Source organism: Callorhinus ursinus, unplaced genomic scaffold (assembly GCF_003265705.2).
Source record: "Callorhinus ursinus isolate GAN/ISIS: 27379988/994484 unplaced genomic scaffold, GSC_fseal_2.0 scaffold49, whole genome shotgun sequence".
NCBI classification, from domain to species: domain Eukaryota; kingdom Metazoa; phylum Chordata; class Mammalia; order Carnivora; family Otariidae; genus Callorhinus; species Callorhinus ursinus.
In genome coordinates, this window is record NW_027397111.1 from 6,514,116 (window position 1) to 6,525,811 (window position 11,696).

The 11,696-nt window shown below is 40.9% G+C and overlaps 1 non-coding gene across 1 annotated transcript; it reads left to right on the forward strand.

The window, feature by feature from the left end:
• The first annotated feature begins 5,778 nt into the window (after positions 1–5,778).
• On the forward strand, positions 5,779–11,482 carry LOC112840856 (uncharacterized). The gene is made up of 3 exons (XR_012375357.1): positions 5,779–6,441; positions 7,998–8,112; positions 9,153–11,482. It is a non-coding gene; the product is annotated as an uncharacterized protein (transcript).
• Positions 11,483–11,696: the final 214 nt, after the last annotated feature.

The following is an 11,696-nucleotide window of genomic DNA, read 5'->3' on the forward strand; positions in this document are numbered from 1 at the left end:
GTTCTTTTGGTTTCTAGTTCATTGATTTCTGCTCTGATCTTTATTATTTCTCTTCTCCTGCTGGGTTTAGGCTTTATTTGTTTTTCTTTCTCCAGCTCCTCTAGGTGTACAGTTAGGTTGTGTATTTGATACCTTTCTTGTTTCTTGAGAAAGGCTTGTATTGCTATATACTTTCCTCTTAGGACCGCCTTTGCTGCAATCCCAAAGATTTTGAACAGTTGTGTTTTCATTTTCATTTGTTTCCATGAATTTTTTTAATTCTTCTCTAATTTCCTGGTTGGCCCATTCATTCTTTAGTAGGATGCTCTTTAGCCTCCATGTATATGAATTCTTTCCAACTTTCCTCTTGTGATTGAGTTGTAGTTTCAAAGCATTGCAGTCTGAAAATATGCTGGGAATGATCCCAATCTTTTGGTACCGGTGGAGACCTGATTTGTGACCTAGGATGTGATTTTTTTCTGGAGAATGTTCCATGTGCACTAGAAAAGAATGTGTATTCTGTTGCTTTGGGATGGAATGTTCTGAATATATCTGTGAGGTCCATCTGGTCCAGTGTGTCATTTAAAGCCTTTATTTTCTTGTTGATGTTTTGCTTAGATGATCTGTCCATTTCAGTGAGGGGGGTGTTAAAGTCCCCTACTGTTATTGTATTGTTGTCAATGTGTTTCTTTGATTTTGTTATTAATTGGCTTATAAAATTGGCTGCTCCCATGTTAGGGGCATAGATATTTAAAATTGTTAGATTTTCTTATTGGATAGACCCTTTAAGTATGATATAGTGTCCTTCCTCATCTCTTATTATAGTCTTTCATTTAAAATCTAATTTGTCTGATATAAGAATTGCCACCCTAGCTTTCTTTTGATGTCCATTAGCATGGTAAATGGTTTTCCACCCCCTCACTTTAAATCTGGAGATGTCTTTGGGTCTAAAATGAGTCTCTTGCAGACAGCATATCAATGGGTCTTGTTTTTTTTGTTTTGTTTTGTTTTATTTTGTTTTTTATCCAATCTAATACCCTGTGTCTTTTGATTGGGGCATATAGCCCATTTACATTCAGAGTAACTATTGAAAGATATAAATTCAGTGCCATTGTATTGCCTGTAGGTAACTGTTACTGTATATTGTCTGTTCCTTTCTGGTCAATGTTACTTTTAGGCTCTCTTTTTACTTAGAGGACCCCTTTCAATATTTCTTGTAGGGCTGGCTTGGTGTTCACAAATTCTTTCAGTTTTTGTTTGTCCTGGAAGCTTTTTATCTCTCCTATTTTCAGTGACAGCCTAGCTGGATATAATATTCTTGGCTGCATATTTTTCTTGTCTAGTGCCCTGAATCTATCACACCAGTCCTTTCTAGCCTGCCAGGTCTCTGTGGATAGGCCTGCTGCTAATCTAATGTTTCTACCATTGTAGGTTACAGGCCTCTTGTCCTGAGCTGCTTTCAGGATTTTCTCTTTGTCGCTGAGACTTGTGATTTTTCCTATTAGATGTTGTGGTGTTGACCTATTTTTATTGATTTTCACTGGGGTTCTCTGTGCCTCCTGGATTTTGATGCCTGTTTCCTTCCTCCAATTAGGGATGTTCTCTGCTATAATTTGCTCCAATATACCTTCTGCCCCCCTCTCTCTTTCTTCTTCTTCTGGGAACCCAATTATTCTAATATTGTTTCATCTTACGGTATCAATTATCTCTCGAATTCTCCCTTGGTGATCCAGTAATTGTTTATCTCTCTTTTTCTCAGCTTCTGTATTCTCCATCATTTGGTCTTCTATATCACTAATTCTCTCTTCCGTCTCATTTATCCTAGCAGTTAGAGCCTCCATTTTTAATCGCACCTCCTTAATAGCCTTTTTGATTTCGACTTGGTTAGATTTTAGTTCTTTTATTTCTCCAGAAAGGGATTCTCTAGTACCTTCTATGCTTTTTTTCAAGCCCAGCTAGTATCTTTATAATCATCATTCTGAACTCTGGTTCCAACATCTTACTAATGTTTGTATCAGTTAGGTCCCTGGCAGTCAGTACTGCCTCTTGTTCTTTTTTTCGAGGTGAGTGTTTCTGTTTTGTCATTTTGTCCAGAGGAGAATAGATGAATGAGAGAACAAAATGCTAAAAGGGTAACAACGACCCCAGAAAAATATACACTAAACAAAGCAGAAGAGACCCAGAACTGGGGGGGCAATAACGGGGGGGGGGGGAGAAATAAAAAGAATATGATCAGGCTGGTGAATAGAACACAGCCACACACTAGATTTTGGGTGTATTTTGGTCTGTTAGAAGAAACTGCCTCCCAAAATTTTAAAGAAAGAAAAACATATACATACACAAAAATAAGGGTAAATACAATGAAGGGATGGAATACAACTGTAAAGATGAAAATTAAAGAAGACTTTAAAAAAGGAATTGATAAGTTGGTTGAAAAAAGAAAAAAAAGAATGTAATCAGGTGAGTGACTAGGACAACATCATACACTAGATTTAGGGTATATTTTGGTCTGTCAGTAGAAACTGTATCCCAAAATTTTAAAGAAAGAAAAACTTATATATATACAAAAAATAAGGTTAAATACAATGAAGGCATAAAATATGACTGTAAAAATTAAAATTAAAAAAGGAATTATTAAGATGTTGGTTGAAAAAAAGGAAAGAAGAAAAATCCAAAAAAAAAAAAAAAGAAAACTAAAAAAATTAGCTTTGAAAGACTAAAGAATCATGGGGAAAAAAGCCATGAATTCTATGTGCTGTATTCCCCTAGCGCTGGAGTTCTGCCATTCTCACTGATTGGTAAACTTGGTCTTGGCTCAATGTTCTTGCTGATGTTCTGGGGGAGGGGCCTGTTGCCTTGACTCTCAAGTGTCTTTGCCAGAGGCGGAATTGCCCCGCCCTTGATGGGTCCAGGCTAAGTAATCTGCTCGGGTTTGCTCTCGGGAGCTTTTGTTCCCTGCAAGCCTTCAGTACAGCTTTGGAGGACGAGAGTGAAAATGGCGGCCCCCCAATAACCACCCCAGAGGAGCCAAGAACTCAGGGCCCCACTCCTCTGTGAGCCACCAGAGAAAAGCAGTCAGTCACTCCCATCTCCCCTGTCTCCAGCCGCACTCTGTGCTCACTCGGCCAGTGATCGAGTGTTTCGATCTCTGGTACCTGAGCCCATTTGGAGTCTCCAAACCTGGCAGATTCCTGCGATGTGCTCCCGTGCCATTCCTTCTGCAGTTTCCCCAGATCTGCCGCTTGTTGGGTCCCTGCTTGAAGAGCAGTGGCCCGACTATGCCGGGGATCACGGTTTATGGCTACTCTGAGCTGAGAGCCCGCGCCTTGGCTCCGTCTCTGCAGCTGGCGTCCCTGCTCTGATACCTGGAGCTCTGCTGCACTCAGGCACCCCCGGTCTTTCTGTGACCCCGAGGGTCCTGAGACCATACTGTCCCAGCGAGGGTTCCCTTCTTGGCTATTTTAAACTAAAAATAGAAATATATCTAAGAGCTGGCCAGTGAAATCTTTATAAGCCCTATGTAACTCTTGTAAATCTAATACCAATAAATCAATCTCCTATACGTGGTCACAACATACTCTTAAGTGTTTTATAAATCTTAAAAGTTGACAAAATACACAACACCACAATGATAACTTTCACAAAAATAATGAAAACTGTACTAATTTACCTTTATATTAAAGGTTACACACAGTGCCAGACATGAAGATGTGCCACTCAGATCCTTTTTCAAGAAGGACTTGCTGCCCTGCTCAGGGGCAGGTGCAAGATCAGCAGATGGCCCCCCAGCTGTCAGCTCAGGGCCTGCCTCGGCTGCCGTCTTCCCTGCCCAGGGCAGCCCACATATACTGAAGGATGGAGGAGTATAATGGGCAGGGAGTGGGACACTCTGACCTACAATACTGGCTCTAGGGCTTCCTGTCTCATCACATGCTTCTGGTAAACCTAACTGCAAAGCAAATTAACTCATGCAACCAAAGCGAAGAGAATTGCTATCTCAGACTTCTTAACAGCAACTGGTGCTGCAAATTTGGGATATCAGTTGAAATTCTTGTCACTGCTTCAAGTGATGATTTTACTTGAGCCCCACATAACAAACAGAGTTCCTTTTTAACAATAAGGCTCTACTTACTCACCCAATATTTTTTTATAGTCTTATTCACAATAGTTTTCTAATATGAGTTTGCAAGTGCATGTGCACACACACATACACACACACCATCTAGACCCACAGGGCCGTAGTTCCCACAACCAGCATTGCACTTAACCTAAGCTCTGCTACCAATTAAATTTGGGAACTTGAGCAAGTTTTTATCAATCTGCTCAATTTCCCGGTCTGTAAAATAGGAACAATCATCTGGTAGGGTTGTGTGTGAGGAGTAAATGAGTTAATACCTTAAAAATTGTGTAGAACAGCCCCTGGCTTGTACTATGTACTCAGTAAATGTTAGCTATTATCATTATTGGTCTGAGTTCTACATTGTCTATATATATTCTAATCTGTCTCATCGACCAACGTTACATGATAATTTATTGATTAAGCAATTACAGAAAAAATTCTTATGTTTCAAGTCCTTAATTATCAGACTCTTCAGTTGTTTAAGAGCTAGCTTAAGTCCTAGAGTTTACTTGAATGCGTTTAAACGCTATTTTTCCCATCAACTGAATGTTTCAGATTTTCTCAGTTTGTGAAGATGCAAACCAGATGTGCGAAAATTAAATTGAGAACTATATGTAAAAGTTTATTCTGAAATATAAAACATATGAAAATATGGGATATTATTCCAATGTCATTATCAAGCTAGACAGCTCCTGCAATGACAAAAGGAAATTCTTTGCTCTTCAAGTAGACCTGCATCCCCCCTTCCCAAAAATTATTCCCACCTTTGTGGTTTAAAGTTCAAATGAAACTTGAAATTTTGATTATTTCACAGGGATAATTTTTTTAAAAATAATGAAGACATATGGATAGCCTACTATAGGGCAAAAATCTGAAGATAAGCTGAATTGGCTTAAAAATATTTAGGACCAAATGGTGTCTTCTATTACCAGTCCAAGGAAATCATCTATACCGTCCTCCTGATAATTGTGTTAAGGGGTAGGCTTCTTTTTACGCCCAAGAGATTTGTTCACATATGGAAGAAACGTGTTTAAGAAAACAGAAGCTGCCCTTGCTTTTGACCACAAGCTGAGGATTTTGTCATTGGATGCAGTGCCTGAAAACATGATCCAGTGTTCATTTAGCTATTTCCACGGGGCCTCGAAAGGCTAAAATACTACAAACAATGGGACCTACTGTTTAATGCTACTCGTACTTTAACAAATTACCCCTAGACGTGTATATATTTTAAGGGGCCAGTTTGGAAAACCCGGCTCCTGGTCCCCACGACGGATCGGCAAGAGGGAAATACACAGGCCCTAACCTCTGCTGTGCTGTTTTTCCTAAGAGAGGAGGGGCGTGGGAGAGCACCAGGCTTAAAGCCCCCGAATGCGGCAGCTAGCCAACGGTGTAGTCCAGAGGGCTGGCCTGCGCATGCAGGCGGAGGGTGCTTCTCGTGAGAGGCGTCAAGACAGCCAGCGGACTCTCCCTGTGACACAGCGGAGACGCCGCTATCCGTACACACTCCTACACGGCGGCCCCGACCGCATCTGGGATCACCCGAGAGCTCTGGCAGGAGGCTCAGCTCTCGGCCGGGCCCCTGACACAGCATCGTCGGGAGGGGCGAGGAAAGGAGAGGGCGTCCCCTGCCCCACTCCGGAGGGAAAACAAGGGAAAGAGGAGGCGGTTGCGTAACCTGAGCCTGGGGTGCGGCTCGCGAAACAAAGAGGTCGTGAAAGGAGCGGCCGCCGAGGCTCTGCGCGCTCCTTGAGGTAACTGCGAATCCACACAAATCGCCGCCGCCTGGGCAGAACGCCAGTGCTATGAGCGTGCAGATTCCTGGAGTCCAGTCCAGCCCCACGGGACGACAAACTCTGTCTGGCAGTCCCCAGGAACCTGCAGTCTAAACAAGCATCCGGGCTAACAAGAACCCAGGGAAGTTTGAAAATAATCGCTTCACATCTAGCACCAGCAGGAACGGCCCGCTCGCCCGACTGCAGCACCTCCGCGGCCGCTGGGCCGCGCATCAACCGAGCTTGGTTCTTTCCGTTGGTCCCGCCCCGCTGCTCTGCGCGGATTGGTGGCGGAGAGCAACTCTGCAGCTGGTTGGGCGGCAGAGGAGCCGCTCGTGGAGACTGTAAGTTCGGCTGCTCCAGAGTGCTAAATTTATCTTCAGAGGAGCGACCGCGCCAGCCGCGAACCGGATCTCTCTGGAGGTGGCATAGGCGATATCCCTGAGCCGAGAGCATCACCCTGTCCCCGAATCCTTCTTCCCTCTGTTTTGTTTTTCATTCCCCTCTCCCTCCTTCCCCTCTTCCAGTCCGCGACGACTGGCTCTTGACCCTGTTCAGGCCTCGGTGAAGGTGAGGACCAGAGCCGCCACGGCGGCTGAGCGGTGCGCTCTGAAATGGCCGCTGCCTTGAGCTGTTTAAAATGGCGGCCGCAGGCTCTGCTGGGGACCGCGGCGCTGCTTTGCAGCCCAGCCGCAGCAAAGACCGGTCTCCATCACTGATGGAGGTGACGTAGAGAGATAGTGTTGGGTGCTGAGGAGACTGCCCGGGGACGCGAGAGAAGAGTTTTGGAGGCGAGGGTGGGCGAGCCCCCAGATGTGGCGGTCTGCTGGCAGCGCGCACCTGTGACAAGGAGGGATTGGCCCAGGCAGCACATCGAAGTGACCGTTTAAAGAAGCATGTAGGTGCTGGAAGGGGCAACGGCACCCACCTTTGCCTAGGCTTTCTGACTGGACTGCACTCTAACCCGGCCCTCCTGCCCCCGAGGATATTGTTCACAGCTGGACCCGCCCGAAGGTGGGGGTGAAGGGATGGTGTTACCTGTCAGTTTAACCCAGAGAAGAGACAAAGGAACAGGGTTACTCCCCACCCCCCACCCCCTGGCCAGCCTTTTCGGGTTAATGGAATAGAAACTTGACTCTAGGGAGTCCAGACTCTTTGTCCTCGAGAGATTCGGGAAAGCACCCCTAGAAGAGGTGGGGATGAGGCCTTCAGGAAAACAAAGCTTCCTACTCCATTGTGTCCTCGGGTAGCCAGGGAGAGGGATCCTAATCCTAGCCAGCAGCTCCACGAAGTTCTCTGTTGCTAAATTAAAATCGGGATTGTGGAAATGAGAATCTACGGCTCTTTTGCGCCCAATAATGGAGTAGGGTTTTCTGCTGCTGCCCGTTTGAGACCCTCGACTTTCTGGCCGTTGTAATCCCTTTATGTGCCGCCCGTTAGTGCTTGAGAAATTTAAAGAGTATTCAGGAACACACAAAGAATGGCTAGGTGCGTGGGCTCTGCAGCCCCAACTTTTTGGGTTCTGTTCTTAGTTCTTCACTTACAAAATGTGTTAAGTTAGCGGATGACTTCTCTGTTTATTAGTTCATCTCTTACGGTTATTAACAGTCCCTGACTCTCAACGTTTGTTTTGAGGATTAAATGAGATAATCTGTATGAGGGATCTAGCAGTTACAAGCATAGTAAACAACGATTATTCAATAAACATTAGTAACCTAACTTAGGAAATTGGTTGAGGGGACAAAAATGGTTATAGCAAAAATGCATATTTCATATAACACTTCCCTGTATAATTGTATTTTAGATTACTTTTAATATTTAGTTTTAGAGATTAAAATGTGGCCACTTTTAAAAGTTAGGTTTAGTTTTTGAAACTTTTATATGTGTTCCTATGAAGTCAGTGGTTGGGAAAGTGTCTCAAAACAATGAAATAACAAGGGTATTAAGTGAGACAAAAATATTAGCATTTTTCCTATGCTAGGCATCTTCTATTTCAGTCCACTGCATTGCAGTGAAGAATCACTTGCACTGCCTGGATCTAAAATAAACTGTAATGAAGGATCATCTTAGGGATTTATGGTTAGTTCTGCTTTTGCAGTGTCTAATTTTAATTTTTCTCATTCTAGGCTTTTGGTTACTCCCTTTCCACCCCATCCCTTAATTTTATTCTTTTGAAGAATCTGCATTTCAAGCTGCCAAGGTGGAGAGTGTGATTGCAGAAGGGAGTACTCCTCATTTCAGGTATCTTACCATCTAGCTGTTAATAGGAAAACCATTTTGCTTTAGGATGTAACATGAAAATCCAAAGCTTACTCTGTAACCAAATCATAAAGTTTAAATCAAAAGCAGATACATTTGGATAGACCTAAATATGTATGCCTTAACTTGCAAAGTTAGTAGTCTTCTTTGAGGGTCTTAAAATTTGCATTACCCTTTTAATTATGATTTTAAAAACTATATGAGGAATAAACCTATTAAAATGAGAGTTTATGTTTTTTTAGGTCCTGGTTATGTCTTCACCTATAGTATAATGGAACGCAGAGTAATCAGTAAAATATACATTACTTTCAGTGGGTCTTAATTTGGATGATATAAATATTTATGTGATTTTAATTCCAGAGAAATAGTAGCTAACTTTTGGTCTACATTTTATTTTTCAGTGTTAGCACAGTATTTAGGATACAGAATTCTGTGTCTTGCAGAACTTTGAACTGTTTGTGTGTCTTTAATATAGCTTATCAAAATAGTTACTAGTCCTGGTAGGAGGCTTCAGATGTATAATATTATCAACAGTGAATGTATCTAATGGCAGTAGGCATCAGAAAGCTAAAAGAGATTCCAAGATACTATATACCATGAGAAGGGGTTGGTAAATTATGGCCCATGCTGTCTGTTTTTGTAAATAGAGATTTACTGGAACACAGCTATGTCCGTTCTTTTTGCATTATCTATGTCTGCTACCATGCTGCAACTATAGAGTTGAATAGTTGCAACAGAGACCATATGGCCCATAAAATCAGAAATATTTACTATATTGCTCTTTACAGAAAAAGTTTGCCAACCCCTGCCACGGGACATATTCCTCAAGGTCCCTTCCTTAAAAATATGCTTACCAACTCTTCATTATTTCTTAGCCCAGTGGTTCCCAAATTGTGTTTTATAGAACATTAATATTCTTTACGTTAATAAGTGTTCTGAGGAAAAGATCAATGCTAACAATAGTTTTCTTTATAGTTTATTTTAAAATATTAAGTTTAAGACTACTAAACTCATTTCTATAGCTTTATTTTTATGTGATAATCTACGTTTAAGAAAAGGTGTGCCATACCTGAGAGCACCAGGAAGTCGAATGAGAAATCACCTGATACACGAACGTGTGATGTTCCATCTGCGCATTGATGCATAGGCAGCATTTACAAATTAACTGATGTATTGCTCTATATCATCTCTTTGATGATTGCTCATCTTCTGTGTATCCTGTCGTATAATTTCAACACATTCGTGATACTCGATGTTTATTCTAAATTAACCATGTTTTGTACTACAAACACATTGCCTATGGATCTGTTGCTGAAACAAGGAAGTCTTAAACAAGAAGTAGAATCTTTTTGTTATCAAATTGTGTCTGAATCAAATGATCAAAAGGTTGGAATATTACAAAGCGAGGATGAACAGTTGCAGCCTTCAGTTTCTAAAAGATCAGAAGGTGACCTTTCCAGGGTCAAATTTATGTCCAATTCCAACAAAATAACAACATTTAGTAAGAAACCAAAAAGAAGAAAATATGATGAAAGTTATTTGTCTTTTGGATTTACTTACTTTGGGAATAGAGATGCACCTCATGCTCAGTGTGTGTTATGTAAGAAAATTTTATCAAATAGTTCTTTGGCCCCTAGTAAGCTTCGAAGACATTTGGAAACTAAACATGCTGCCTATAAAGACAAAGACATAAGCTTTTTCAAGCAACATCTCGATTCACCTGAAAATAACAAACCTCCAACACCTAAAATTGTCAATACAGATAATGAAAGTGCTACAGAGGCATCATACAATGTAAGTTACCATATAGCCCTGAGTGGAGAGGCTCATACTATTGGAGAATTGCTTATCAAACCTTGTGCAAAAGATGTTGTGATGCGAATGTTTGACGAACAGTATAGTAAAAAAATAGATGCAGTACAACTATCAAATAGTACTGTTGCACGTCGAATTAAGGATCTTGCTGCTGACATTGAAGAAGAGCTTGTTTGTAGACTGAAAATTTGTGATGGGTTTTCACTGCAACTAGATGAATCAGCTGATGTTTCAGGACTTGCTGTGCTGCTTGTGTTTGTTCGTTATAGGTTTAATAAATCTATTGAGGAAGACTTACTCTTATGTGAATCTTTGCAAAGTAATGCTACTGGTGAAGAAATTTTCAACTGCATCAACAGTTTTATGCAGAAACATGAAATTGAATGGGAAAAATGTGTTGATGTTTGTAGTGATGCTTCTAGGGCAATGGACGGGAAAATTGCTGAGGCTGTCACCTTGATAAAATATGTGGCTCCCGAAAGCACCAGTAGTCACTGCCTATTATATAGACATGCACTAGCAGTTAAAATAATGCCTACATCTCTGAAAAATGTGCTAGATCAGGCAGTACAAATCATCAATTACATTAAAGCTCGACCACATCAATCCAGGCTACTAAAAATTTTATGTGAGGAAATGGGTGCCCAGCACACAGCACTTCTTCTGAATACAGAAGTGAGGTGGCTTTCCCGAGGTAAAGTTCTTGTAAGACTTTTTGAGCTTCGTCGTGAACTATTGGTTTTCATGGATTCTGCTTTTCGACTGTCTGACTGTTTAACAAATTCATCTTGGCTGCTAAGACTTGCATATCTTGCAGATATTTTTACTAAATTAAATGAGGTTAATCTATCAATGCAAGGGAAAAATGTAACAGTTTTTACAGTATTTGATAAAATGTCATCATTGTTAAGAAAATTGGAATTTTGGGCTTCATCTGTAGAAGAAGAAAACTTCGATTGTTTTCCTACACTCAGTGACTTTTTGACTGAAATTAATTCTACAGTTGATAAAGATATTTGTAGTGCCATTGTGCAGCATCTAAGGGGTTTGCGCTCTACTCTGTTGAAATATTTTCCTGTAACAAATGACAATAACACTTGGGTTAGAAATCCATTTACAGTAACTGTTAAACCAGCCTCATTAGTAGCACGGGACTATGAGAGCCTGATTGATTTAACATCTGATTCTCAAGTGAAACAAAATTTCAGTGAACTTTCACTAAATGATTTTTGGAGTAGCCTAATTCAAGAGTACCCAAGCATTGCGAGGCGAGCGGTTCGTGTACTTCTTCCTTTTGCTACAATGCACCTGTGTGAAACAGGATTTTCATATTATGCTGCAACAAAAACGAAATATAGGAAAAGACTTGATGCTGCACCTCATATGCGGATTCGACTTAGCAACATTACACCTAATATTAAGCGGATATGTGATAAAAAGACACAAAAACACTGTTCTCATTAAAATTAGAGGGGTTTTGCATGTCTCTTGATAACCAAATATAAGATGAAAATAAAAGATGATTTCATCTCTGGTATTTTGGGGTTTTAAATAAAATGATTCATATTTTTTATACTTCTTAGATTTTAAGAAAGCTAAAGAATCAGAAGTTTTTAAGCATTTATTATTAGTATTATTTCTTCTTCACATTGTAATTTCATAGAGTTCCATGGTCATAACTGTGGGAAATGTTGATTCACAAGATAAAACTCCAGTTCCTTAGCATAATGTATCTCTTTAGGATCTAATCT